Source organism: Myxocyprinus asiaticus, chromosome 31 (assembly GCF_019703515.2).
Source record: "Myxocyprinus asiaticus isolate MX2 ecotype Aquarium Trade chromosome 31, UBuf_Myxa_2, whole genome shotgun sequence".
Classification (NCBI taxonomy): domain Eukaryota; kingdom Metazoa; phylum Chordata; class Actinopteri; order Cypriniformes; family Catostomidae; genus Myxocyprinus; species Myxocyprinus asiaticus.
Genome location: NC_059374.1, coordinates 969,498 through 975,497, shown reverse-complemented (window position 1 = coordinate 975,497; position 6,000 = coordinate 969,498).

The window sequence follows — 6,000 nt, the reverse complement described above, 5'->3', positions numbered from 1 at the left end:
GCGAAAGCAGCTATGGTAGCGGAGGCTTCGTCGATATACAGCAAATACTCCTCGCGTAGGGCTTTACACAGAGCTGAGTAGCGGTTTCTTGTACCAGTCGGTAGCATTTCCATGAATGCATGGACACTCCTTACCGTGGTCTTCCATATAAGCTTGAGTTTTTCACACGACGAAGCGTAAGGCAAATCAATCAGGCAGTGCTCAATTTCCCTAAGATAATTGTCGATGTTTGAATCTCGATTATTTGGGTCAAAGCGTTCTATGTCCCCTGCGAGGGACTCGAGTTGTTGGATGCGCAAGCGTTGGTGTCGGTATGACCATGGGTTGTCCGAGTCCTCCGAAACATCATAGTCACTCGGATCGCTATAGCGATGAGGACGACTTCCTCCCCTTCGTGGTGGGGAAGGAGTCCAGTCGACATGTGGGGGTGGACCCCGGGTTGCGTACAGCTCCCTGGCTAATGGGATATTTGAGCCGCTTACACCACACTGGGCTTGAAATTAATTGTCCCCCCTCCATGGTGTGATATCAGTTGGTTTGAAATGCACGGTGGCGTGACTGAAAACTGACTGAGGAGGGCAACTATAAGGAGGGGCACCTGCATCCAACCAGCGGGCCGCTGGAGGATTTTGAAAGGTGTCTTGGAGGACGGAGTCAGAGACTGTACCACTAGGGGCAGCTCGGCTCCTAGCGTGTGTTCCTGGGTTTCTCAGGGGCACATTTCTACGTGTAGCGCTAAAAAGGGAGCCCTCTTCTATGTCAGATGTCGTGCGGTGTGTTTCAGCTGCACTTACCTGATCTGACTCTACTCTTAGCTGGGCAGCTTGAAGCTGCCTGTGCAGGGCTTCGTTTTCATCCTGCATCCAGGCATTATCTTCCTGTGCCTGGACTTTCTCAGCTTGAGTGCACCTAATTTCTTGGTGCAGGCTGAGATTTTCATTCTGCACCGCTTGATAGCTGCTCTGCAGCTGTGCGAGCTGGGCCTGGTGCTCGGCGGTTTGCAGTTGGGTTTTGCGGTGATGAAGAAGGAACATTTGGCCCACAAGGTCCAGGATTGTGCGCATTGTCTTCCCGACCGGGTTGTTGACATAATCAACTAGTTCCTGCAATGCTTCATCACAACGACTAATATTGTAGCCATTAAGGCTATCTCTCTCCTCTATGGAGAGACGAAGGACAGCATCAACTACATCTTGCAGTGCTGGGTCGACTAACCTCTGTGGAGCTTTAGCTCCAGTCACGCAGGGCGATTGGTGACTCATTTTACTGGGGCCGTAAAAATTCTTGTGATAGTGGCTCTGACAGCTTGTTGTTTTACAGTTGATATAATGCTAACACGAAAGCACAGTTGAGAGGCTTCGACCTGTGGCTTACGGTCTACTGTTATGTAACGTGCAAATTTCACTGTGTTCTCTCTTTGGTGGACGTCAATGAAGTGACTTGGCACCTCTCTGTAACATTTAGATGAAAGCGTTAGGAGTTAAATAACAACAACAGCAGATTTTAAGCAGACTATAGTAAATTTACCAACCCCTAATTCACTCTTAAGAGCACTTTCACACCACACTGGCTTATGTTTGGCAAGTTTTGAGAAGTTTTGAGTAATTTCAAGTTATTACTTTGGATTCTTATGCATACACACTGTGACAGAACTGGCACGTAGGATGCCTCACACGAGGCACCGATTATTATTTAGGGCTTTACTGGTTGTTTAGATCAGTGTTACTATCAGAAATAATAATTATTTCTGTAGTTATTAATTAATATTTAAATTAATTAATTGGATCTGACTCATTAAAACCTCATATGGGACTCCAGTAAATGTAGTGTGCTACGTTTAGGAGCAAGTTTGGTTATTAGCAATAATTAATAATTATCAAAGATAATTATTAATTATTAAAATCAATAGAACATTGATGAGAATCAGTGTTAGCTTTTTTTTTTAATCCTTTAAATCAACAATTATCAAAGATAATCGTTAATTGTTAACGTCGATGAAACATTAATTAAAATTAACACTAGCTTATTGATCATTCAAATTCAATCAAAGATAATTATCAATTATCAAAAATCAATAGAATATTAATAAGGATTAACATTGACGGGGCACCACCCTAGAATTAGGGACTAATAACCAAATAGTAAAACAGTCTCAATATTAGATTGTTTTCTTAGGAAAATCGGCATCCGAAGAATATCGATTTTCAGGAAAAAAACAATGAATGAAGGTTTGAATCCGAGCACTGCCATCCCATCAGCATGACACAGGCATATGCAAAACAAACCAAAACACTTCTCTTTGTAATATAAACAAAAGTTTATTTATGCAGTAATATCAATTAATAATTAATACAATGCAGTCAATAAACTTCCGACTTACAACTACAACTACAACTGTGTCAGTGTGGTTAGTGAGAGAGAGAGAGAGAGATTATTAAGTGACAGCCCGAAAGCTGATTTCGCGATAGCTGGAGATAAAGCAGCCCTGTTCATCACTCAGAGACGCGGTTTTACGAGCGGGGCTCGAAAAATTCCTGCGTTATTTGACTCTTTAATGGATGAACTCAGTTTCTGTCTCACCTGCGATGGTGAAAATGCACAACAATCCAATTTGGTTGGACCACAATACAGCAAACAAATTCGTGATAATTAATACCCTGAGTATTAATAATGAGCAGACATGGCGATCCGTAAACTGTACAAGCAAAAACCTTGAAACACAAGAATAACACGCTATAATATTCTATCTCTGCCCAGACGTAAACCTCTTACTTGAATAGCATGAGGACACAGGCAGAATGTGTTTTCCTCCGTCCTTTAACTCTGACCCGGTTCCTTGTGGCTCGGGTGATGACGGGAGGCTGTTTCCTCGCGCTGTCGGCGGGCGGTATGGCTGTTGATTGTCGGCGGGCGGTACGGCTGTTGATTCTCGGCGGGCTGGCGGAGAACTCAGAAGTGTCGACTTGATTGAAGATGGAAGAGAAATCTTTAATCTCTTCACTTCTGTAGGCCAACGGATGAAGATGCGAATTGCTCGGCGGTCTCCTTTGGATCCGTTAGAGTGTTCGGTTGAACCCAGAGTAATCTCAACTCGTCCAGCGAGATGGAGATTGTATGGCTACAGTTTCAAGTTGGACATTACTTCCTTAAGCCATGAGGTTGCACCGGAGAGCAGCAAAAAGCTACGTCTATATTCGGTGAACAAAGTCGCTGGAAGCGAAATCTTTAAGCATTTCAGAATTATTTGAAGTCCTGATGATGTCATGTTTGAGGGACGTTCTATTGTGTGCCTCATCCAATAGGAGTTGAGAGCTCGATCCTTTAGAGGGCAAGGCTTCATGGATCTGTAGTCTGTTTTGGGCTCCCTTTGTTTGATTTTGGCGTGATTTTTATCAGTAAAATTTATGACTTAGAAGGTGGGGGCTTGAGTTATGTTTTTATGACTGTTAGGCCTGCCTTTGTCTTCTATCTGAACACATGAGGCCCAACAAGTGTCACAACTGTAAAAAATGGAATCATTATAAGAACTGCTGCAGGTCACACAGTCAAGTCCGTCAGAAGGACACTAATTACAGGAAGTCTGTACATGAGCTTGAAATAGACCAGCCCACAATTAGCGATGATACTTTCTACATCGATGGTGTTGAAATTGACAAAAGTATTGATACTGTCAATCCTGTCATTGCTGAACAGGAAGAAGGATTTGTTATGCTGCATATACACACAATCCCAGTAGAGTTAAAAGTCGATGCAGGGGCACAATGTAATATAATGTCACATAGAAGTTTTAAACGAGTTGCAAATGATGAAAAACCGAGAAAGCAAGAAAAAGCCACTAACCTATCTGCATATGGTGGAACCAAAACACAAGGTCTTGTCATGCTGTTGTGTTGTCTAAATGGACAGAACCACTTGCTTCCGTTCTTCATAGTAGACCAGAACGTTCAACCACTGCTGTGATTCAGTGCATGTCTAAACATGGGGATTGTCACTATGAGTCCAGATGTCCACCAGGTCAGTGTAGAAAACAAAACTGACTTCACTCAGCAAATCCTCACACAATACAAAGACCTGTTTACTGACGACCTTGGAGAACTCCCCATCACATACTCCATGATGGTGGATCCAAGTGTTCAGTCTGTTGTCCATCCTGCTCACCGCATTCCTGTAGCAATACAAGAAAAATGTCCAAGCTGAGCTCAACCGCATGCAAAGCTTAGGTGTCATAACTGCAGTCACAGAGCTCACTGACTGGGTCTCTTACATGGTAGCAACACACAAAAAGGTCCTTTAAAGAGACCTCATCACCCCATGTGCAGTGTGGAGGAAGTAGCAGCTCAAATGCATTCATTCATTCAAAATAATTCATTCTGGCAGATACGCCTTGACCAAAAATCTTCAATGCTAACTACATTCGGGCCTGGGTAGCTCAGTGGTAAAAGACGCTGGCTAAAATCAATGCAATCACTGACATGCATGTCCCAAAGGACGTTCCAACATTGCAATGTTTCCTTGGAATGGTAAATTATTTGGGAAAGTTTATTCCAAATTTCAGTGACATCGCTGCCCCCCTAAGAAAGCTGGCACACAAGGAGACGGCATGGTGTTGTTTCCAGCAGCATCAGCAGGCATTCGACTGTCTCAAATCGTGTTTATCCAGCCCACTAGTTCTATCGTATTACGATGTGAAACGGCCAGTCATGCTCACCTGTGATGCTTCCAGTTACGGACTTGGAGCTGCATGTCTACAGAATGGCAAACCAATTGCGTATGCATCTCGCTCTCTCACGGACACTGAGACATGCTACGCACAGATTGAGAAAGAGTTGCTGGCTGTTGTTTTTGCCTGTACCAAGTTCAGAGATTATGTGTATGGCAAATCTGCAGTTGTTGAGACAGACCACCAACCATTGGTAACCATCTTAAAAAAGCCCATACACATAGCCCTGGCACGATTGCAGAGGATAATGCTGCAGCTGCAGTGCTATGACATCACCCTGGTGTACAAGAAAGGCAAACACATGTACCTCGCAGACACATCACGGGCCCCAAACACCCATATCTCTCCAAAGACCATGGAAAGTGACACGTTTGAAGTCATGTCTGTCAGTTACATCTCCACAATCCGACTGGAAGAACTAAGAAAACACACAGCAGAGGATGAGGTGTTACAGAGTCTCAGCACAATCATTCAATGCGGGTGGCCCAGCAAAGAACATCACATCCAACCTTCACTATGTCCATTTTTCCCCTATAGAGATGAATTGACTGTAGACAGCAGAATAGTGATGAAAGGCCACAAAGCTGTTATTCCCCACTGATTACAAGAGAGTATATCAGCATTGTGCACCGAGGTCACCCGGGTATGGAAGCCACCATGTGCAGAGCAAGAGGTATCATTTTCTGGCCAACAATGAGGAGTGACATCACTGCAGAATTGCAGTACTGTTCAGTCTGCAATAGCACAAAGTCACACTAGCAGAAAGAACCTCTGCAACTCCACCCAGTTCCCAACCTGCCATGGTCTACAGTGGCCACAGTCATGTTTGAGTGGCATGGGCAGCAGTACCATGTGCTCGTGGATTCATACTCAGGATGGTATGAAATCGACCTACTTCGTGAAACTACATCATCAGCTGTGATCACAAAATTAAAGAGACATTTCTCCGTTCATGGTACACCCTCATCCCTGACAATGCTAGACAGTATACAAGTCAGCGTTTCAAAGATTTTACTTCATCCATGTCACCAGCAGTCCAGAGTTCCCAAAATCAAATGGTTTGGCAGAAAGAGTGGTCCGCAGTGCTAAGCAGCTTATGGAGAAATCTCACAGAGATAGGACTGATGTTTTTTTGAATCTCCTCAATCTCAGAAATATTCCTTGTGACCCAATGTTAGGCTCTCCCACTGAACGTCTAATGTCACAACAGACTCGCTTTGCCCTTCCCGTCAACTCCAAGTTACTGGAGCCAGTCCCTAAATGTGCCCAACAAGTTAGTG